This window comes from Rhea pennata, chromosome 17, assembly GCF_028389875.1.
Source record: "Rhea pennata isolate bPtePen1 chromosome 17, bPtePen1.pri, whole genome shotgun sequence".
Lineage (NCBI taxonomy): Eukaryota > Metazoa > Chordata > Aves > Rheiformes > Rheidae > Rhea > Rhea pennata.
The window spans coordinates 9,152,005-9,176,178 of NC_084679.1; the positions used below are offsets into that span (position 1 = coordinate 9,152,005).

The 24,174-nt window shown below is 38.4% G+C and overlaps 1 protein-coding gene across 8 annotated transcripts in view; it reads left to right on the forward strand.

Annotated features, from left to right (window-relative positions):
* ARVCF (ARVCF delta catenin family member) overlaps positions 1-24,174 on the forward strand; it is a 292,145-nt gene that overhangs the window by 62,538 nt on the left and 205,433 nt on the right. For 4 of the 8 annotated variants that reach the window (XM_062590417.1, XM_062590416.1, XM_062590418.1 and 1 more), the window contains one exon: positions 6,060-6,136. The exons of the other annotated variants lie outside the window; for them this stretch is intronic. The gene's annotated coding sequence lies outside the window, so the exon portion shown is untranslated. The remainder of the gene's footprint in view (positions 1-6,059; positions 6,137-24,174) is intronic. 8 annotated transcript variants of the gene reach the window in all.

Below are 24,174 nucleotides of genomic sequence, written 5' to 3' on the forward strand. Positions count from 1 at the left end.
AGCGCCGAGTGATGCGAAGAGAACATTTGAACTGGCAAAATTTAAGAGAAGTTTTTGGGAGATACCCTCTTTTTACAGTAATAAAAGTTGGGTTAGGGTTTCATTTTTGTTTTAATCATTTGATCTGCTAACTAATCTCATCAGAGGTTACAACTACTAATTTTACTGTAATTAATTGCTGATGAAATACCTAGGTCAACTCGTTCCTGCTGTTTCTGTCAGTTTACCCACCCTTGCAGGGCAACTATGATGTTTCACTTCATTAATGCTAGAACCGAAGAAGTTCTTGTGTATCCAATTCCCATTCTCATCCCCCTGTTTTTCTGGGGAAAAAGCTAAAGTGGAGAGTAAACTTGTAAAGACTTTGAAATGACTGATGTTTTTAATAGGAACTCCCCCCTCCTCGCTCTCTTTCCCCCACCATTTTGCAAAAAGGTCACTGAATTGTAATGCTTTTCCTAAAAAGAAGGGAGATTCAAAAATGACTTTTATTTCCTTGCTTATGCATCAGCCTCAGTGAACTTATGAAAATAGGACAATCTCTCTTATGTTGTTTGAAAATGCTTAAAATATTGCAGTTACCAGCATTATTCACTTCCAACAATTATCTAATTAAAATCATTGCAAGTCTTCCCTAAAGAATTTCTGTACATCTTCATTTTAAGATGCAATAGCTCATTATTAGCCACTTCCTTTCTGACTTTCTGACTTCTCCAACTTTAAAATGAAGGTAGTAACTGTTACTTTTGACTACTGCTCTCTGTGGCTTGCCTATAAAGGCAAAACTATTAATGGTAGTCTTCTCTTTAAAGTCTATGCGATGCCTTAACAGCCAGGAATGAAAGGCGATTTCATGGAAAAGAAGTGGTGGTCTTCTGAAGACACAGATGGGCTCCCTGAACTGTAAAACTGATTTATTTGCCGGTAAAATGGTAAAAGCAATCACTGGAAGAGTCAGCCTTCCTCAGTCTGCTCTGCATTTAGAAGTCTGTAATTCTGCCCCGAAATGGAATATTATCTTAAACTCTGACTCTGTTCCTTTAATCTTATCTAACAGTAAAAGCTGCTCCTCTCAGGAGGTATGGTATCTCCAGTGCATTCCTCAGGAGATTAATTTTAAACATGTCAAATTTAAACGTTTTCTGAGACATAGGGTATGTCTGAGAATTTGAGGATTTTGCGCCTGTATTTCAGACCTCCTGACACTAGGAAATCCTAACTATGCCTCCTGCTCTAATATATGTGCTTCTTGTTCTTGCCTGATACCATTTGCCTTTGTCAGAGCACACTGCATGTGCCTTGATATGAGCAGTGTATGTTCAGGAAATGCAAATATATTGATGCTTCTGGGAACATTATACCCACTGTGCATATGCTCCTATTTCTGTCGTGCATATCGTGGGCCAAGCAGCTCCGTGTGAATCTCGATGTATTCCTCTCTTAAAGAGGTAGCAGAACCAAGCCAGAAATGGCCTACTTTGGTAGTACTGGATTTCTGTTGGAAATGAGACCATGTTTGTGACTGATGCTAGCAGGCAGATTATAACAATAAATGCGTCCCCGGAAGTCTGGTATAAACAGTAGGTGTTCTGAACCTTTGCTGACAGAGTTACTCAATATTAAATCCAAACAAACTTGTTCCCAGTGGAACTGTGCAGTGGGAAGGTTTGCTTGTATGTTAAGACCAGGGATTTAAATGGCTTCTGCAGGTTTCCTGACTGTGATACCAACAGTGAGAACTTTACTGGAACCTTCTGTCCAGATAAACTAACCTTGTAATTCGAAATTAATGTGACTTCAGAAAGCTCCCTGCCTAGTATGTGGTTAACATTAACTACCAATTTCTTACTGAAGCAGTGCTGCAAATCTGCGCTGTTAAATGTTTGTTTTAACAGCCAACTGACCTAAGTGGAATAGTTTGATTAAAATACTTTGGGTGGGGAAACTGTAAGTAGTTGGAAATATTTTTTTTCCTTGCTGAGATATATAACTCTGTGTCCCTTTCCTGGTGCTTCTAACATTATGAAATGCTCTCATGAGCTGTCCAAATGACTCTAAGAATGATAAACTCCAAGTAAGAAATTCTTTAAATTGGATGAACCAAATGAAAACATTTCATCATACCTGAAATGAGATAGGGGAACTCTTGGACATGTTATAAAGTATGCATGTGTGTTAATTGCAGCAGTGACGGAAGCATATCTCCCTTTTCTGTCCAGCAGGGATTATCCCTCAATACCCTGAGGCCATGTATTGCAGTATAGTAATATATGCTGGTTTACTGAAAGGAAAGCTACCCACTGGCATCCAGACTGGAGCCAAGCAGTCTCCCACCAGTGCAGTGGAATGGTCTATTGCAGTGCTTCTCACTGGGAGTCTTCACATGACTCCTTTGTTTCCAGTGGGATCAGACCTTATTCTGCAACTCCATATTATAGGATTATACTGTCAACATAAAGGATTGAGCAAGTTTAAGTTTTTATATGGGTGGTGAAGTGCTTCAGAGTAAGATTTTTTTTTTTTTTACTAAATACTGTTAATCTTGTGAACTCTTGACAAGTTACATTTATAGAGTGAACTATCTCACTTCTCTTAAAGATATGGAAAATTCAGATTTAAATTTCTGTGCATCAAGCTGGAAAGAGCATACATGATATGTTAGTTCTGGACTTCTCTAATGCCAATATAAAACATAATGCTGATATAAAATACTGCTTGCCTTTTGTAGATCTGTTACTTTGGTATTGCTTTAAAGCTAAAAGAAAAGCAATTCAGGAAAAAAGAATAATGCCCATCTATTTCCAATTAGAGAGTTTTTATTCTAAACTTGAAGTGATATCTGTTCTTTGATATTTTTCCCTACAATCAGATTCAAAAAAAAAAAAAAAAAAAAAAAAAAAAGAAACTTTTTCAGATCAACTTTCACTTTGTGTCTCAGAAATGAAACTATCATATAAGGCCTTAACAAAAGAAAAAATGAATCCTGCTTACCAGAGCAGGTAGAGCCTTCAGTGTAGCCCGCACTCCTTACTGTTTTTCTTTTAAGCTTAGGATCTAAAACCTTTTACAAAGATGGTTAAGTTTTATCATTCTTGTAATTCAGATAAAAGTGCTGTTAGCTAAATCCATATTCTACTAGTCTATGAACAAAACAGAAGCAGAATAAGTGGAGAAACTTTTCACTAGAAACCACTGTTTACACATAATAAAAAAAATGGTTAAGTTTGAAATCAGAAAAATAAAATGATTCTTTTTGTTTTAGTTCTCCTCAAATCTTTTTCTTTTTTGTGAGTTTTCTTTTGTTAAGCCAAAATTCTGAGTTATATTAACACTGGATTTTCTGTTGCTGGTTGCTTTGTTTGTAAATCTTTTTGGTTTGTGAATAAGGCCACAAATTAAACACTGGCTTGCAGTACTAATACTTCTTGATAATTGGCTTGACTGGGGCCCTTGCAGTGCAAAATTAATGGCTATGCCATCTCCTTTTTGCAGTCTAATTGTAGCAGGAGGAAGTAGAAAAAAGAAATCCAAACAAACAAATAAAACCCGAGGCTGTTGCGCCCAGAAAACTGCTGGAGAAAGTCTTTCCAGCCTGGAACCCTGCACAGCGTATGGCTGTCGAGGGCGAGCGAGCGAGCGGGAGCGGGGTCCTTGGGAGGACGCGCCGGAGCAGCTGTGCTCCCGAGGCGGCTTCTCGGGGTGCTCCCAGTCCACCGCGCTTGGTGGGGTCTGACGCGGGGGCTCTGCGCTGCGGGAGGCGCTGCGGGCCCGCCTGAAGCAGACTTCGGGCAGCAAGGAGGCCCAGCGGCGCGCTCGGACGGGCCGGCTCGCAGCCGTGTAACGACTGGGGAGGGGTCTGCTGCTGGGAGCCTCCGCGCGGAGCTTCAGCCGCTGCTCTGAACCAGCCCGCTGGTGGTGGGCAGGGGGGAGCTGCCGCCCGTTCTGCTCCGGACGGGGGGTGCCCCGGTAAGTCAGCTTTTCCTGGGCTCCAGGGTATGGATCAGGTTCGTGGCCTGTAAAGGTTCTGGGAACTGTCAGGTTTTGTTTCTCTTGGTGTAATTTGTATATGAGGCATGTGTGATCACTCAGTATAACAAATACAACACAGAGGGTATTTTTAGCAGTGCTGCCATGGAACACTGACTTAAAAAACATGCCGTTTCTTTAGCATGGTCACAGTGAATGGGTACAAAACAAATTAAGTCAGCACACTTCTGGAAATTGGGCTGCAAAGCTGTGCGCAAAGGAATGAACACATACCAAATTGTTCAGATGAACAGAAATTACCTTCTGAAGTAATGTGAACTTGGGATGACTTTTTACTCTTTGAGTAATGAGGGGGAAATGGTTCATATGTGCTCTTTAACAGATGCTGTCTTTGAATTGTAACAGAAAGGGGGAAAACAGATAATGATTTCCAGTGAAGTCTAATTTGTTAAAAGGCACAATTAAGCCTTGAGATAAACGATTTAGCTTTTAAAACACTGAGAGTAAAGGAATTAAACTCAACTCTCACCCCCTGCCTGTAGGCTAGCTTTTTGACTTCTGTAAAAGGGAGCATTGTGCATTTGAAAGAATCTGATTTTTATGGTTGTGTTCTCTCTGAAACTACACATCTGCAATGACAGCTATTTTGCATCTATTTTAGGGCAGGTTATCTTGTTTGAACCAATAGAAGAAAATTTTTCCTCTCAGAAGTTAAGCATGTTGCTATAGCTACTGAGCTTGTGGCTCTGGTAAGGTTTTTAAATCAAGTCCTGACTGCAGTTGCTCAGTAAGGCTATCGTGAGGCCTGTAACATTGTTAAATAAGGCTGCTGTAAGGCCTGAAATATTCAGGTGTTGATTCTGCTGAAGATGATCTTTTTTCTTTTTTTTTTTCCTTTTGCTATGTGTAACATGGACGTAGCATTTTTATATAAATTGGGCGTCAAATGTAAAAATGAAATAAAGCAGACAGGTTTTCTGAAACAGTGTATGTTTTCGAGAGCTCTGTATTCTTGTTCAGCTCGTGGCTGAGTGTGGTCTCCTGGTCTTCAGTGCCCAATACCAGGGTTTGAAGTGGCTAGTGGGGAATGTGATAGCTGGGTGGAATATATATGTTTAATCTCTGCTCTTGAAAATGTGCTTGTGATACTGCCTTTACTAATATTAGGCAACATTACTACCGCCTGCAAACCCAGGATTTGTCAGTAGTCAGTTTTTGTTTGGTTGGTTTTTGGGGGGTGGCATTCAAAGCCTGCTAGAGCACAGATTTCTGTCCACAGGATCCTTGTGACCCAGCTGATGGCAGGCTGCTTATCCTGTAAGGCTACCAGGTGTACATACGCTTCTGGGTCATGGTGAAGTAGAAATGGAAACGTTAGCAGAAACCTATTACCATGAGGGTAGATAGTGGATATTGGACATTAATAGCTTTCTGTCAGGCAGCTGTAAGCTGAGGTGGACGAGAAGTACCTTACAAAGTTAACACCATTGCTAGAAAGACGGGATATAAAGGGATGAGCTGGATTTGCAAAGATGTTTAGAGATCTAAAGATACAGATAGCTATGCAGCAGGATTTTTTGAACCACTGAAATAAGTTCGGAGTCTAATACTCTTTGACTTTAAGTGGAAAATAGGTATCAGCTCTGCTCTGGGTCTCTTAGTAAATTCCAGAATGTGTCAATTTGTATGTTTAGGCATTATGTTACCATTGAGCGTCTGGTCTCTTCTCTAATGTGAGTGTTTGACAAATGCTTCAGTAGCAGCGGTAGATTCAGTGGCTACTTGCTGGAGCTGAGTGCCTAGGATACAGTGCTTCTGAGCCACTTGGGGCAGTGTAAATGTGTTCTTTACATAGGTTTTATTCAGTTAAAATTAGTGTCCTATTTAGGCTGCAGTAGCTAGTTCTGTTGTAGAATAATTATTCCAGAGCTCATAACTTTAAGAGAAAGATCTATCTACAGACATTGTGATGCTATTGGATGATACTATATACTATACTATATAAACTATATAAATACTTATAGCTTCAGTGCCCTCTTTTTCTGTTACTAAAATTGTAACTTCGTTTTCAGGGAACTCGCATCAATTCTCTGTGCAAGTACATGGATGTAACCAATTAGCATACTATCGTTGGTGGACAGCTCTTAAGGTAAGCTGTAATCCATCTTAGAAAGGAGCTAGGAAATATTTATGCATACAACCTAGGAAATGAGCAAATGAAGGCAAATTCTCGTGGCCCGAGAAACATAAGACAAATTGTAATCTTGAAAATATTTTTCAGGTAAACAGTCACCTGTTTTTTCTTTCTGCAGCATTTGATTTGAAGTCAGTAAGTCTGCAATTTTACAAAACTTTTAAAGGTTTATATCGTAATCTTGGTTTCTTGTAAATACCTTATTGTCAGATTATTCAGGAAAAAGTATTATCATTTAGGATGGCCCCCTGGAGTGTTTATGAATATGATAAACACGTAATGTCTATATTGTACATAAATGTACATGTAGATGTTAAATTCATTTACACATATGACTTCCTATCTCAATTAAGAGCTATTCCTATCTCAATTAAGCATTTCAGTCACTGTAGATGTTAAAAGGGTTTCAAATTATATTATGCTGATAAATTTCACCAATACTTTTAAAAATAATATGGATGTTTGCATGCATGCATGCATAATTGTTTAAGGTGCTTATCATAATTTACTGAGTGATTATGGCCCATGATATGAGAATTTTGGCTTATAAAAATACAAGCTTTAATCACAACTATAAAAATTAGTTGTAACTAGAGTTTAATCAGCATATAAAATACAGAAATGTTCAAAATCTTACTTTTGTTAGGTGATAACACTGCTTTTCCAGTATTTGTAGCCATGCAGGTAGCATACCTTTTGCTAGACTACTGCTGGTTAATTTAGGTTAGTAGCATTACAGGAAGGTAATCGTTTTGTGGTAAGCAGAATGAGGGAGGGAAACGCAGCTTTTCAGTGAGCAAATTTGACTAAGATATTGAGTTTATTTCTGTGATTTTTTTCTTGACTCCCATAGTACGTAAAATACACAGTGCAATCGTTGATTAGCAGCTGAAGTGCAACAAGCTTCTGGTAAAACATAGAGGCTGTTTAACAGCATGACTGCTCTGCAGGGCAGGGCAGGAAACACGGATATTGTTTCCAGTTGTGACTACTAGAGGTGTAACATGCTGGTGAAGCCTGTTTTGTGATTTCTCAGTTGTTCGATCTGACTAGCAAAGGGGAGACCGCTACTGGTTCCAGCTAAAAGAACTAGTCCTTTAACTCAGGTGAACCAGTGTCAGTGCTTTGATGCTCACTGGCAGCCGGTAGGGGTTGAGTACTGTTGAGCTGAGTGTGTAGCATAGCTACTATATAATTATCTACGTTGGGATTTGTTTCTGACATTAGGTTTGATATCTGTTCACCTGAAATCATGCCGTATGATCACTGACTGTAAGGTAGCTAGTATTTCAAATGAATTGCTGATTTTATTTATCTATTTATTTATTAAGCTTGTCCTTTACTTTCATGTAGAAGAAGCTATTTCACAGAAAGGGAAGTTAATTTTTTTTAAGTACATGGTAAACTTCTGGCTCTTATTTCCCATATTCCTGTAGGGAGACAAGAATCATTTCACTCAGTTTATATACTCATTTGAATTCTAAAAATTGTGTAAAAAATACTTTTAATAGCTGGAGTAGTTTGATTAGAGAGTAGATAAATAACCTGCTTTAGTTACCCTAGTCACAGAAATAACAGCCAGTCCCTTAATAAAAAGAGTATTGTTATCTTTCCAGTACCCGATCCCCTCTCTCTATATATTTTATACAGAAATGCATGAAAAAATCCCAGGCTAGTTTTAAATTTAAAGTATTGACCTGGCAGACAGGCATGAATTCTGTAACTAATCCTCACAGAGCTGTTCTGCCAGTAACCCTCGTTCTTTTGCAGGGGCAGCAAATCTTTTATTCAGTTGTCTTCCTGATACTGCCAGTGACAGTTTTGCATGGAGTGAAAGGTGGTGTCATTCATGGAAAGCTCCAGCTCTACTTCATCTGCAGATCAATAGACAGATACTGCCTGCCTGCCTCCCTTTTGTAGACCACAAATTGTTTTTATTTGGATCTACTGGAATGAAAGTATCTTATGAGTGTAGGATCATTATCAGTAGATTAAGTTATTTTACTTCCTGTTATTTTTAATTCTCAAACTTTTCCTCTATTTGGACATCATTTTTTATGAAGCGATTTCCATGCGCAAACCCATTATTTCCTTGTAGAGTTCTCTGAAATGTGCATGTTCATAACCTCTTTGCAGGGTCGAAGCTCTGCCTTGTCCTGCTTGTCAGAAGGGCTTTCCTGCATTTTCAGGGGAGCTTGAAATTAGTAGCATACTGGTGTTCTACCAAAACAAGCATGAGACTCAAAATTACCATGGCTTTTATTTGTAGCTTGTTTTGTGCATGGTCATAATCTGTGACATTAGCAGCGTACTTCTTGCTACACAGACTTCTTAAGGCAATCTATATGGTGCTTTTTAAATAGAGCTAGCTGGATCTCACCGGTTTCTAGTGGGAATTTTTGCAGCCATAGTTAGTATGGTACTGAGCCTCACTAATGCAGCTTCTGGAGTACATTTGATAAAGCTTTAGCCTGGATTCATAGTTATGACTCTGTGGCTTCTAGATGACTTGAGCATGGGCAGAAAATGCCCAGTAGAAAGCAGCATTGATGTAAGTGCAGAGGGAATGTAGGAGCTTCATATTTAATTCTGTGTTGCTTAGAATTCTGTTTTGAATAATTTCCCAATGGCAAATGTTGTCAAGGGTTTTATCAGAGGAGGTCAAATTTGAAGCTTTTGACCAGGATTTCTTACTAATGTCATTTTAAAAATATTTGATCCAAACTTTATTATTCCTGGAACCCACCCATGGTCCATTCCTTCTTTCCCTCTTAGTACCACACAAAACAGTTGTCTACAGCCTTGACCATCAGAAGTGCTAGATCCTACTTGGGGAACACTGGGATATAATGGCAATACTTTGTTAGTAGCGTGCTTGTATTGTTACTATATATAACCTCAAAGTGTAATTGAAATTATTCACATTGTCCTGATGCCTCAACGTTACAACTTACCAGATAATAGAAGTTTGCACATGTGGAAGTCCTTGTATGAATAGGATGGTTGCATTTAGTGACTTGGCAATAAATGTATCATACCATGAACAGACCATCTACTGGAGAGTTGTACTTTTTTGGTTTTTCTTCTCTCTCTCTTTTTTTTTTTTTTTTTTTTTTTGAATGAAAATACGTAACTTGAGGAAATTCAAGTGGATGTACTGACAAATGTAGGGAACTTGCCAAGAAGAAAATAATCCTTACAAGTATGTGGGTTTTATTTTCCACTTCAGACCATAATTCCCTCTTTTCAGATTCTTAATGATTCACTACTACTGATGGCAGAGTCCTAGCTGTGTGCACAACCACTGTTACTGTGTTTCAGATAAAATGTATGTTCTGAAGGTCATACTTAAAAATGAGTAATTTAGAGAATTAAGGGTAAGCAGAACAATGACCATCATGTTGACTGCAGATTGCATTTAAAGGGTAGCATTTTATTATTTAATTTGTATGAAACCTGCTGCTGATGTTATCTGGTGCTTCGTCTGGACACAGTAGAGTTTAAAGGACCTCTATTGATTTTTTTCCCCCCTTTTCTCTAACTCAGGATCTCATTACAGTAGAAGCTGATGTGTGGTAAAGAAAATTATAGCAATAGATGGTTTGGGGACTCACATAGCAAACACATAATTGTTTCTGTGCCTCTTTGAAATAGTTGCCTATCTTCAGCTATAATGATACACCAGAGAAACAAATAAAAACCTGGTCAGCTCACTACCAGAGTTTTCCTCTTAATCAAAAGAATATATACCTGCTGCAGAGCCAGTTACTAGCTCCAAGAAAGACAGGAAAGCGTGGCTGTCACTTGGTAGCATTTCCCTGCAGGAATGGTTTTGATGGATGTGCAAGGAGAATACAGTCTGCCTTAGAGGTAGTAGAGGAAACTGTGTAACACACGACTTCCAGACGGTTGAAAAATTCTAGGACATTTAGAAGCATTGAGGAGAGAGTGAGGAAGAGTGAGGGAAGTTTCTTCTGCAGAGAAGCAAGCTACTGAAGTAAAGTATGGATGCCATTTGTCTCCTCTATTTCCTATCATCTCAGTATGCCTTGGCTATTGCCTCTGAGGATTTTTGCTGGACTGTCTTCTTCCTATCCCCGTAAGTAAATAGTGACTTACGGTATGGCATCCTTTGTGGCCTCTGCAGGCTTCACTGTAATTTAGATCACTATACCAATATGCTAATTGGCTGCTTCCTCCTGTTGTCATTTACAGACTCTGTAGGTGTCTTTGCCTTTCCTCTTGATGAGCTTAAGGATTCTACAGTCTTAATGGCACACGACTGTAAGTGCCCTAACAGGAAGGTCTGGACCTGGAAATCAGCACGTTTTCTTGATGAGCTGATATCTCTTGCAAAGTGTAAAACTGATCTTTGTGAGTCTACTGAGCGCTTAAATCTCATGGGGTATCTGTTGCCTTTTATCAGTCTTCTTCTGGTGGTCTTTAAAAATGGAATTTCAGCTCTGCTTGATTTACTACAGTTTCACCTTTCCTGGAGCATGTGAAGCTTGAGGTGCCTCTCAACTGATCCCATATACCTGACAGCACAACTTCGTTCATGTCTGAAGGAAAATCTGATTTTAATAGAAAATTATACAACTGGAAAAGAATCAACTAAACAAAAAGGTTTTATGGACATAACATACACTCATGCACAAATGCTATGGAATAACAAATATTCTTAGTGCTGGTAATTGCTTGAGTCTGTATAATACAAGCTCTAATCATAGACCATGTTGCATTTTCTGCTGGTCAGGAGGTCAGCAACTGTAATTTCCCTTATTAGCATAGGTCTGAAATAGATAAGTAGATATAGGAGTCACTGTGTTTTGGAGGATTAAACAATAAATTGCTTATTGGAAACTGTGAAGTCACCATGAGGGTGCTTTAAGGTTGTAAAATAGTGGAGCATTCAGGGACACACTCTGCTCTGAGGAGCCAGCAGGGCAGTTTCTTCCATCCTTTAGTATAAGGTGTCCCCTGGCAGCAATATGAATTGATACTGAAGCTTAATAAACAACAAATTGTACATCCAAGTAGAAGTATTTGTTGCATCAACACCTATACCAAATAAAAGTAAGAGAGGTGTAAGTTCAGTCTTCCCTTTCTGTGCAGCTGAAATCAACAGAAAGAGCGAACTTTTTTATTTTACACCAGAGTTAAGGGTGATGTTTAATTCATGCTGAAATGCTTCGACCTCTTCTTGTTTCATTACAATACTTCTTAAAAAGACTTAATAAAAACCTCAATTCCCATGATTACCCCTTCAGAGATGTCACAGTATATCCCAGCTGCAGAGGAAGTTCTGCACAGCATTAATTACGCACTGAAAATGTAAAGAAAGCACTTGACATTTTCCCCAGATACATATTGTGTTGTTTTACTGCCTTTTTTTTCAATATCCTTGTTGATTGAAAAACTATGGTTTGAAAGCTTGTTCCAGAATTTGCATTAGGTATGTAGGATTTTCCCCCGTCCTTAGATAAGGGCTAAGAAGAACAGATATATAGTGCTTCTAAAGATTCTTTAAGGCTATATCTGAAGGACTGTAATTTAACAAGACTAATGAGATCACTGGCAATTATTTCCTGTGCTTCCTTTCCTAGAAACAACACAAACAGCAACATTTTGTTTGTCCATTGGTTGCATTATTATTAAATAAGACCTCAGTACAACAGACATGATAAAACATTGCCATTTCACAGCATGGTCAGAGGACTATTTGATTTTTGCTGTACGCTCAGGAGCTAATTATGGGTTCTGCTGCTTCCACAGAGCTTTAGCACCATTCAGGGCCAGTTAGCTTTGCGGGCTGCAATTCTTTCAAGAAGGTTGAAAGTACCATATTTTAAAAAATAATTAGCTGCAATAGAAATCTAAGTAAATTTAGCTTCTAACTATTTTTATGCAGCTGTACTAGGCCTGTAAGAGTAGTAGTCTCATTTTATAAATCAGAGAACTAAGGTAAAGAAATAAATACCAAGTCATAAAGGGAATCAGTAACAGAGCCAGTGATAAAAATGCACATCATCTGATACAAAGCCCATCTTTTTTCCATGATTCAGAGGAATATAGCTGCAGGAAGCTGCAGTGCATTTTTTCCTGCATGCCCCGAAATACAGAAGCAGCAGCAGAATGCAACTTTTCAATTGATTCTGAAATTTAATTTCAAGTGTTAAAACAGATGGAAGAATATACCTAATGAGCAGAGGAAGTTGTTCTCTTAAGCCCTTCTTGCTGAATAAAGAATAAAATGTTTCAAAGAAGTAAGGGGGAACCTGCTAACAATACCCAGCTCTTCCTAAAGCACAAGCTTGCTCACACTCACCGGAGAGTCCTGTTCCGAACAAATAAACAGCTCCTAAGTGAGAGCCAGAGGTTAACTACATTCCCCTGGGAAGTTTCCAAAGCAGCAGCACCTTTCAGGGGAGTAATTTGTCTGAGAAGCTGGCAACATGAACTTAGTCTCAGTGATGTAGATCCTAGCAAGTCCACAAACAGAGGAAGGATCCTTTGTTACCTCTATTAATGCTGGAATTATTTTTGAATAGACATTTCTCTTCTCCCTGATCTTGATCCCCCTCCCTTGCAGCTGTACACAGTGTTAACCATGACAATATTTTGCTTGGCTAGCATGGATCAGTACTCACTCTAGATGGAATTCTTCTGTCCTTGTCCTGTCTCATAGCAGATGCCTGTAGAAGCCAGAGAGTGTTTTTTTGTCTTAGAATCATAGAATACTCTATGTTGGAAGGGACTTCTGGAGGTCATCTGGGCCAACCTTTGCTCAAAGCAGCGTCTTCAAACCTTTCACAACATCCTTGTAAGACTGGGCACATGGGAGTAGTTGGAAGTTCTGTTAGGCATGACTTAGTTACAAACATTATGTAACCATTTTCTTTTAGCTTGAGATAACCAGTGAGTGGGGAAAAAACACCTTCAAATCCTGAGCACTTATGCTCTCCATGGCTAACATATAGTACAAATTTAAATGTTAGTGTTGAAGCACAATGATAATAGCTGGTATGATAGTTACTATTGTTGTAACTTGTGATTCTTACTCTTGCAAGCTGACCAGGTAACGAGCAGGCTGCTGAGGCTGTTGGGAATGGAATTTCCAATGGCTAGTATCTGTGGAAATGTTCCAGATCACAAAAGGGCTAGATAAATAACAGCAACAAATTAAATCATTGCAAACTGGTATGCTAAAAGATTTTTTCTGTAGCATGATAAGTGTTGAGTAGGCCATTTTTTGACTTTTGAATTAAAGTCTCCAAGTTAGAGTCATTAGAAACAACATGCAAAGTCAAATTTGCACAGCTCATCACATATAAAGGAAATAAAGTTGCATAACATTGTAGATGACGGCTGAAGTATGTGAGGTGTTCTTCCAATGTGCACACAATTGAATCAAGTGAAATGTGAAATGCAACAATAATATGTCTTTAGTATTTAAGAGAGGGCCCTTACTTGAGGACATATTTTTGATCTTGCTTTAGTCTGTATGTACAAGATAATTGGAGAAGAAAATGTCTACACTTTGGAAGATTAGTGTAGATATAAACACTCTTAAACAGAACGCCTGCCTGCATTGGCAACCATAGCTACTGGAAAAATTAAACTGGTATCCATATTTCTAATCACATCGTTAATATGTTTGATGAAAGATATGCATAGTATTTATTAATGCTCTGTAGGGTAAAAGGAGTTGAAGTTCAGTAGCTGGACATAAGATTTCTGAAAGCTATAAATCTTAAATATTTTAAGGTATGGCACATTATGAGGCAACTCTACATTTTTCTTTTTTTTCCTTTTTTTTCCCCTCTGGTGAAAATACAGTAAATCCATAGTGACCTATAGTTATATGAAACTAAGAATGGTAAATGTTGAGCAGCTGAGTGACTCACTTTCTGCTTTATATCAATGCTGTAAGTAATTTGAAGCATATCAAAAAGTAGAGTCCAGATTCTCTTTTACCATTTGGGTCAGCTGAAAGAACAAATAGATTTGTAACTGGAGTCCCCACAGTGTAACTTTCAAATACTGGCTCAGGATATTGTGCAAGCTAGCAAAGGTAATGTCTTGATTTGAGCTCTACACGGGTTAAACACTTCTCCACTGAGCAGATCTTCTGTTACGATTTTCGCTTTTTATCAGGGCTTGTCTACTGTGTTTTCATGTGCAGTTTTTTGACTGTGTTGCCAAGTGAAAGATCTGAAACAGTGTAAACTGTTGCACGCAAGTTACTAAGCTAAACTTGGCATTCTATTAGTGGTGGAGAATAACTGGTTTTGCACCTCATGTAGCTGAACCATTTTATAGTCAAGAAAAGAATACAAGTAGAATGCTTCAACATTGCTTTACAATCTGGGGTATTGCAAAAGGATCTGACTTGAAAAGAATACTTACTCTCCGTCAACTGCCTATTCTACCATGGTTCAGTCAGCAAAAAGTACTAGTTGCTTTTTTTCCATAGCAGAGAGACTGGAATAGAAATAACATTTGAATGGAACAACTAGTAATTCCAAAACAACTGCAAAACCTGTATTTTCACTTCAGTATTTTATCTTGAAATAGATGAAGCAGATGAAGACAACAAAACTTGTTCCGAACTTGTATCTCCACTCCCGATAGCTGGGGAAGACTATAAGAAGGTTATTTAGTGAGAGCCCACTCTTTGATTTTCAGGGGGGTGGGGGACAGGGAGAGAGGAGAGGAGAGGCACAGGGTTCATGACAATGATTTTTTTGAGACCTACCTAGCATCATCTGTAGTTCTTAGATTGTCATATCTGTTTTACTTCGTAAATAATAAAAAATTAGCAATGCAAAAAAAACATGGATTAGGATACAAGTTTTGTTGTTTTGAGCTGTTTAACAGCTCAGTGTTTGAGCTGTTAAATGAATGTATCTGACAGCTTTGGGGTTTTGCTTAGTTTAATATAAAAAGATATCACTTGTGCTCTTAAGAATGGTCATATCAAATGCAAAGCTTATTGAACTTTATAATTTTGACTAGCTGTTGCCTAATTAGCTCAAACACACTTTAATATTATCCAAATTGATGCTTTTCATCCTAAAACATTCCATGACACACTATGAGTTATTGATGTAGTAATCCTGTAATGAGACATGTCTCTGAAATGGAGAATTTTCAAATAGTTAAGACCTGAACTGTGGGAATAGCTCTTAATCAGTGGGCGAAAGATTGTCTCTGTTTTGCACAGCAAGAATGGATGATAAAACAGAAGGTGATGAGTAGAACTGAACATTGCATTACCCTTTTAGAATATATTTCTCTGTTTCAGTGAGTCATTAAGCAGTAAACCTGCCTGTTGAGCTGTCTAAAGGCTACTGCCAAAAAATTCATAGCATATATGTAACTAGGGAGAAAGGGATTCTGTCATTGTTATATGCTCTGTATGTTACATTTTCATCTACTGTATATCGTGGTAGTAACTGATACAGGAGAACAAGAGAGAACAAGACCTGGTCTTTGTTTGTTTCCTCATAGCTGAGATTAGCTGAGAGTGCTTCCCTCAGTCTCAGGAACATTAAATCTCTTCCTGATGTTGGAAAAGAAATGGTAAAATAGGATGACGCGAGCTGTAGGAGACAAAGGACTTGTGCTCAAAACTGGCTTCACATGGGTTCCTTCTGGCTCCAGGGCCAACCTGATGCCTTAGACACACTGCTTCCAGTTCTAGGAAGATGTTGTGCTCTGGATTCGTGGTACCCAAGGTGCCTAGGTTAGGTGTTTGATTGCCCTTGATCTCTTACATGCAGAGACATAAGCCTGTCTGCCAGATCATTCATACCCTATGTAAACATAAAGAAAAGGAAACTATTGGCACTTTTAGATGATTTTCTTTGTTTTGACGTTACCTTCACTGTGTTGTTTGTAGGCACGGCTCAGACAGATAGTCATATATCAACTCATTCAGATTCTGTGACTGACAGGTAATGCATCCACTTCCTCTAAATTGGCATGCTAAGATGAGAATATGAGTGTCTACATAGCTGGAGTCAAGAATATGCATTTAGCCCTTGCTTGGGTAATCAATCTCACAGACTCAATAGGAGGCATGGTACAGAAATAGCAGGAAAGAGAATCTGAAAAGATGTGGGATGATTTCTTTAGCATAAATGTGGTTTCATGTCACTTTATTTCCATGATTCACTATGTCTAATGTAAACTAAAAGGCAGAAGAGGACTATATTTTTCTGAGGGTGGAATTAAATATGAATAAATTTAACGGAGTTTTAAGCTGCAGAGAGCTAGAGTGGAACTTTTTAGGGGGTTAAGTCTGACACTTATCCTGTCATTATTGACTTAAAAAGAATGAATGCTTCAGCTTTTTATTCAGCAGTGACACCCCAAAAAAAGGTCATTTTTAACCGTCTGTCCCACTCTGTGTAATTCTTATTTTTTGATATTCCTGGGATGAGCTAAGCACATTTTAGAATAAATAATAGATGTAAACTATGTCCCAAACAGCTCCTACTGTAACATCAGTAGAGGTGGTTAAAGAAGCAGGGGAGGGATTTGGGGAATAAGCAATAAAAATAGGGGCTTTAGTTAAAGATGTGCTTGAGTTATATTTACCACAGTTTCAGTAATTTATCTTTGTATCTTCCAAGCTGTCTACTAAAAATGAAGAGTTTTGCACTGCGCATATCACCTTGCTTATCTGGAGACTATGTTGCCATAGTGCCTAGAGGCCTCAGTTGGGACTGAGATCATGCTGCGCTGGTATGGTACAAATGAGGGGAAGTGCTTTCCCAGGAGAGCTCAGCTGAGAGAAACCTAGCAGTGATGACAGTTGTGGTTAGTTCTCTGTGGATGCATGCTTAAACTGAAAAATAGCTGGCTCCTATCATAAAGAATATAAAATACAGAATATTCCTATTTCTATTTTGCATTTCTATTCTATTTCTATTTCTATTATACAGTCTTTATCTGTATTGATATATGATAGAAGACATCAGAGTAGTCTACTTCAAAATATCCACATACATAGCACATGTATTTTATTGGCCTTTCCTATTAATAGTGATTGTGCTTGGATTTGTTTTTATTTATCTAGCACATACTACAGTCAGTTCTGAGCACACTCATTTTGTAGATTTATCTGACCAGCCCTGAAGGGCAAGCACATCTACGTTTTTCTTCTTTCTCTCATATTCTTTACACTTGGTGGGAGGGAAGTTGCAATTTGAGCATTTTCTGGCTGCAGGACTCCATCATTGCAGGGTTTTTTTTCTAAGTAATTCCTCTTTACATTCCACTCTGAAATCCCACTGGATGCCAGCTCAGCAGTGCTTTAAGTTCCGAATATTGAAACCAGCAGGTATGGTGAGACTGCAGTATTCCAAACAGAACAGAAGAGAGACTTGGTGTGGTGTATAATATCTGGCTCTTGGTATGATGCATTGGAGAGAAAACCACTTTTGAGAATCACTTCAGATACAACTGTTTATGGAGAACTAACCAGGACTTCCAGGGTATGTGAAAAAGACAGGAGAATGGTGATCTGCCAAGTGCTAGAAAAAAGGAAAATGAGAGACATCTCTCGACTGGTGGCTCTGCTTTTAAGACAAGATGAGTCTAATTCTAACTCCCAAAATACTGCTTGGCAAGGGTATAAGATGCAAGACATTTATCTGAAGTAGACAGTTACGGGTGAAGTATCTGATCTGAGTCCCTGTCTGTGGTACAACATGTAGATTATGATGCTAAATGCTCATGCTAGATAAAGTTGTTGGCTCTGGATATGATTGGACTGTATGTTGTGTTCAAAGGTTTGTGCAACAAAGTATGACATTCAGTGGAAAAAGAAAAACTTGGTAGAAACTGCATGAACATGTAAGATAGGTTGGCATAGGTCAGAGAGGCAGAAAAAGGAGTGGTTCTAGGCTAATGTGCAGTAGCTTCTTGTCAAGCCACTGGAATTAATGCTTTGCTGGACAGCAGACATGAGTGAATGTGTATTGGTGTAAAGGGAGAAGAGAGAAATAAATTACGGCCCAGAAATAGGATTCTGGAACAAGGTGTTTTTCATCATTTTGGGTGGAAAAAAATTGCTGAGTAGTAACTTTTCTACAAAGTCAAGGGAGGCCAACTTTCACCGAAGTTCTCTATAGGGAACAGTACAGAACATGCTATGGTAAAGAATGATCTGTAAGGGATTTATTTCCTTTTCTTAGGAGGGCTATTGAAATAGAAAACCTCCCTGGACATAGTAAAAAGGAAATTCAGACTAGTTATGTTACTGATCTTCTCCTGAAACACCTTTCTCAGTTGTCTGACAAGCAGGAGGAGAAATGCTAATTCTGCCAATAAAAATTGTTTCTTTGCTATGCTTCGTTTCTTTGCATATTTAATTCTCTCTGCATCTTAAAATAGCTTTCTGGTATTTTTCTAGGTGGCCTTTTGTTGCTTTATCTGTTTTTGAATTGATTTTGCAAGCTTTCACTCACTTCCATTTTACATCAAGGTCCATGGGGATAAGGAGATTGTGCCTTTTCTTCTCCCTTCTCTCCTTCCCCTCCAAAGAATTTTTTTCATGCAACATTGATCTCATGAGTTGTTTTTTTAATACCCCAAATGGAGGAGTTTTGTAATGGGAGTTGGGAAGCAACACTGTAAGACAGTTGCCTGTATGACTAATCAGATAAAGAATTCAGACTGCAAAATAGCAGAGCCTTCATGGTTGATTGATGATAACAGCAGCCAGCTGACTTACTGCCCTTACTGCTAGCATCCTCCACGCTGTTAGAGGATTTCCAGCATTGTACAATAGATTTGTCCTAGTAGGCATAATGCTGAGTTAATTCTATCAAAAACAATAGAAAAGAAGATCAAGCTGGATGGTTCCCTGAATTTACTTAGAAATGCAGAATGGAGGAGTCCCCCCTCCCTGCATATTTCCTCCAAAGAGGTGGATTAGTCACTGTACTCAGCACAGTGTAAGGAATTTCTCTTATTCCTAATGACCTTTACCATGGAGCTTGCTTTTGTTTGGCAAATCTCCCACAGCATAGGCAGGGCTAACTTATTTGGCTAGTAGTGGCTGTTCTCTTTGAGTCAGGGCTATGAAACTGGCATTATGCATGAGCCTATAATTCATACAATGAAATAAAATCTCTTTAATGGAACCCTTAAGAAAGGAGGAACAGATGCCTTTGTTTAGTCTAAATATAACTTTATTTATTTTGTCTTTAAAGACTGCAAATAGTTTTCAGAAAACCTCCCTTTTTTTTTGTCCAGTGATGTAAACTTCCTGTATTATGCACAAAACCATGAATCCTAATGTTAAGTTGCAGCAGCAAAGAAGAACAGGTTGAGGTAGGAGAACTTTCAGAAAGATGGACGTTTTCCTGAGTGAAATCAAAATCTGTTTATGAATCTCAGGAGAGTCATTCCACTTCCCCATTTTATAGGAAAGTAAGGGGCCAAGAATATGAATGTTTCTAACATACTCGTAGTGATGCATTTTAGGGACACTGTAAATCTGAACCCTAGATTATGGTTTGAAGGATATGGGCTGATTGATCACATTCTATGTCACTGCAAAAAACTTTTTTTTTCGGTTTGTTTGTTTCTTTTAGTGTATATCATTTTGACCCCTGTTCTCAGTATACCTATTAAAAAAGAGGCAAAAGAAACCTAAAATGACATCTGTCAATTGGATACTTGATTCAGCCGTATGCAAACAGTATTTGGAACAAAACACCATTGAATGCATAAGCTGCTAATATTCAAGATATCTCTGTAATCAGACTTCAGTTGCTGCATTGAGATATGTACTCTGATTTATTATCTGTGGTGAGAAATTGTAAACTGTAAATAGCTGGTGATTCTTTCTGTCCAGAAGTGGAGCTTTGTGTTCTGACTTAAAACTGAAATGCCCATTGGACCTTATTGCTTGAGAGAGAAGAATTACGATGCAGTACTGATTTTCATTTAAAATTATATACTGGAAATTCATTGTTAAGTTGTTCACGGTAGGCAACTTCTTGTGTGAAGAACTAAAATAGAAGCTTTCGAGTCATTCAGTACTAACAGAGTAAATGACATCAGTAAATGATTAAGTTTTTGTTCTATGACTAATTCATCAGTAGCCATCCTTCATTTCTAGTCCATTATTGATAACAAAAAGATTTCAGTATAAAAGGGAACTTTACCTAAGGCTAATAGCCTTCTCTTCCCGCATACTTCATTCCATGTTGCCACAACTGTAGCCACAGAAATATAATTACAATATTGAATGACTGGAATTTATGAGACAATTTGGTTTTGGGAAGTGCATTTATTGTTTATGATGTTCAGGCCTGCCTAAGTGGCTGAAAACTAGGTATCTGTGGCATGAATGATAGACAGCCCATCCCAAGCGACTTTGCTGATGGGAAGATTGCACTGCAGTGCACGTTGTCTGACCATGGTTGCTCATTCATAACAATTTGCCTTCTGATCTACTTGGCACATGAACATAACCTCCAGCTTAATACGGGAATGAAAGTAGGGTACTGTGTGTTAACCTGCAACTGACTGTAACAGCCATCTTGATGATATCATAAAAAACAAACCAAATTCTGGTATGTAGTTTAAAATATACTAGACTGCTTCTCTTAAACTGTTATGTGTATTTAAACTGTATTTAAATTCGTGCATTACCTAAAAGATGCAAAGTTCTCAAATATTTTGGATGTGTTATTTTCCATCTACTATGAAATGCATCTGTAGAATCTATTTATAAGCAAGGTTTGAATGGATGAACTTGGCTTATGCTGCACCTCCCAAACAGATGCCGGAGATGGTCTGTCAGTCCCGTTACAAAGACTTCCTAAATCTGGCACAGCTTGGATGCTGTGAATTCGGTGGTGTTGCTAAGTCAGTAGTACTCCATGCCTGACATGTGCTTGGCATGTGGGGAAAATCATAGATTTAAAGCCTGAAAGGAGCAAGGGATGCTCCTGGGTCAGTAACCATAACAAAGATGGAATTTTCTGCTATTTTGCCCAATGGAAGCAGTGACACAATCTGCTTCATACTCATTTTTTAGATTTTTCAGGTTAAGCATGTCTTACAGACAGCTCCTAATGGCAAATTAATGTAATCTGAGGCTTTTGTGATTGACTTGCTCTCCTGGGGCTATGAATCAAAACAACTGATATTTAGCTTGTTTAAAGTTGAAACATGCCCAAGCTTTGGCTCCAAGCATTTTGGCTGTAGAGCTCTGCCCTAGTGAGGAACAGATGAGGTAAGGAACATTTTGTCATTTTAGTTTTTTCTTTGGGATCTAATCTGGAGATTAGGATTCATAGATTAGTCCTCCATTGCTTTGGTGAAATGAGCTGAGTGGTACAGAAATTTAAAACAGAGTCTGAAACAAGAAATCCCCTCTAATCCAAATGTTAGAATCTAAAGGAACAGTCATAGTGTCAGAAGGGTCAGTTCTGCACCCACCAGGAGCCAGTCCTTGCTCTAGTGAGCTCAGAGAAACATGTCCCTCTGCAGGAAAGGATTCATTTTCCATATGTTTACTTGCTGTAATTCCCTATGGGGAAATGTACTAAAATCAGCAGTGTCCTTGGGGAAAATGCCGAAAGGATGTAGGAGAGGGGAAGTATGATGAATATACGAGACTTGGCATTGTGTAGGAACTATTAAGGAATTGCGATATGGTAAAAATCATGGCTGTGTAAAGTTCCTGCAACTGAAAGTGGAACTACAATCTTAAAATATTGCAGGGAGGTCCAACCAATAGAGAAATGGATGTGTTTGCCTGCTGTGCTTGCATTGTGAGTTTCGTATTTTGTCCATTTCCATTGCACTTCTCACTTGCAGAGATCTTTAAAAATCTTTCCCTGGATCTCTTTGCTAAAATCTCCACTTCAATCTTCAGAGAAATCTTACCAGCCTAAAAGCTGCTCCTTCCTGGTTAGTCCTGATGGAGGTCATTCTACTGCAGTCTTACTTCTTGATTCAAACATACCAGCTCAGGGTACTAAGGCTTCATTATCGTTAGATTAAAGTCCACTTGCACTGTCTTTGGCACTGGAAAGCATTTGAACCAGTGATATCATCAAAAGAAAACACAGAGGCCACTGTCCTATACCTGAGGACTTTAATTCATTTTTTTCTTCTGTGAGGTGTCTTTATATTATTGTCTCAAAGTCCGGTATTTCCACAAGCCCTGTAATTTCCAGTTTTCATCTCTTTGCCTCAGACATTTCTTATCAGTAAAGGGATGCTTAATATCAAGTAGCACTAGTTTACCGGTATCAATTTCTTCTTAGTTAGAGGCTATTTTTATTCCATAGAATTCAAGCTAGTCTGGTTTTGATGAGGTGCATAGGCCACAAAATTCATGTATCAGGTGTAATTTAATGAATTAAAAAGTTACTTTTTGAAATATTTTTAATTTTTTTCTTCTCTTAGCTGTTCTGGAAAAATTCTGTTGGAAAAGTTGTTTGCCTGGTACTGGAGTAAGTAGAGGTAGCATGAAAACTGCTGAGATGAATAAAATTACATAAATTAAAAAAATTTTTTGAGGCAATTATTCTAACCCTGCTGTAATTATAAGGTTAAAAGGCACAATGCAAATTCTGCTGAAACTAAGTCATCTCTTAAAGGATGGTAGTTTCAATGCTGCTCTACCCAGATTTACTGGGCTACTCGGTGGAACCTTTTTCAAGGCACTAATCTATAAACTTGCAAAATGTTTAATATTAAACAGCAGCTCTACTGTCCTAACCTGCTTTTGCTTTTCCATCAGCTCATGAGTGGCAGAATTTTACAGAAAAAAAGAGTAGCATGCATTTTATAGAGAGAGTCAGTCACTGTAGCTGAATTGGTACTGAATTAAACAAAAGAAAATACTGCTTTGCTGCTTCAGCAAGGAAAGCATATGAAACCCATGGAAAAATGCCAATCTTTAATTAAAAATATTAACACCAAGACAAGGTTTTATAGTCTGTCTATTTTTTTTTTCTCGGTCCTTCAACGAACACTTTGAATAAGACTAATGTCTCCTAGCTGTCCTATGATTTTATGTGCTCTAGAAAGCCAGGTCTATGGGAAAAATGGTGGGTTATTTGAGGCGTGTGTGTGTGTGCGTGTGTGTGTGTGTGTGTGTGTATTCAGTGTGTTTGCCAGAGCATCAGCAACAGTTCATCCTACATGAATGTTTAATAGAAGAATAGTAATTAACATGCTCTATTAGTATGCGTTCCTGCTAGCAGAGGGGTTGGCTGGGGCTTTTTCTTCACCCGACCAGGCACAAGCCATCCTTAGAATACTGCTTGGATCTGCCAGGAGAGGGCACCGGTCATCCAGCGAGGGCACCCTGCCCGCCGGGTCCTGTCCTCGAGCTGCCCCTAGAGCCCCGGCGGCTCCGGCTTGGCATCTTGGCCCGTTGCGACATAGGTCGTCTGCTCTTAACGTGGGCATTTCTTAAAATAAATGTGAAGGGACCACCATAAAAGGGAAATTTTAAGATTAACTACAAGAGTTTACCTTCATCCTCTTCTGTCCTAACTGGGTTCCTGGCAGATCTAATTTTATTTATATTTCGTGGGGTTAATGGCTTGACAGGTACAAGATTATTAATAAATAATTCTTGATTACAAGCTGTATTGAATTGCTCAAAGAGGAGATAATATCTCTTTAGGATGATATTGTGCATAACACAGACAGACTACCAAGTTATAAGGGATAAAATAATAATTTGCACAGTCAGATGTTTTGAAGCCACAGGGGCAGGTAACAAGATTTAAGCATCCTTGATTCATCTGTTAGCAGAACCCAAGTACAGGCAGCAAGTTCAGCAAAATAACCCACTGATATGTCAATTAAATCTCTCTAGTAAACAATTCAAACAAGTTAAATTCTATGTAAGGCGTTTGGTGCCTGTTTCTATACTAGTAGCTTATTCATTACTAGACAATTCTAATGATTAAATATTGCTTGGTATTTTACATCTGTAAAGC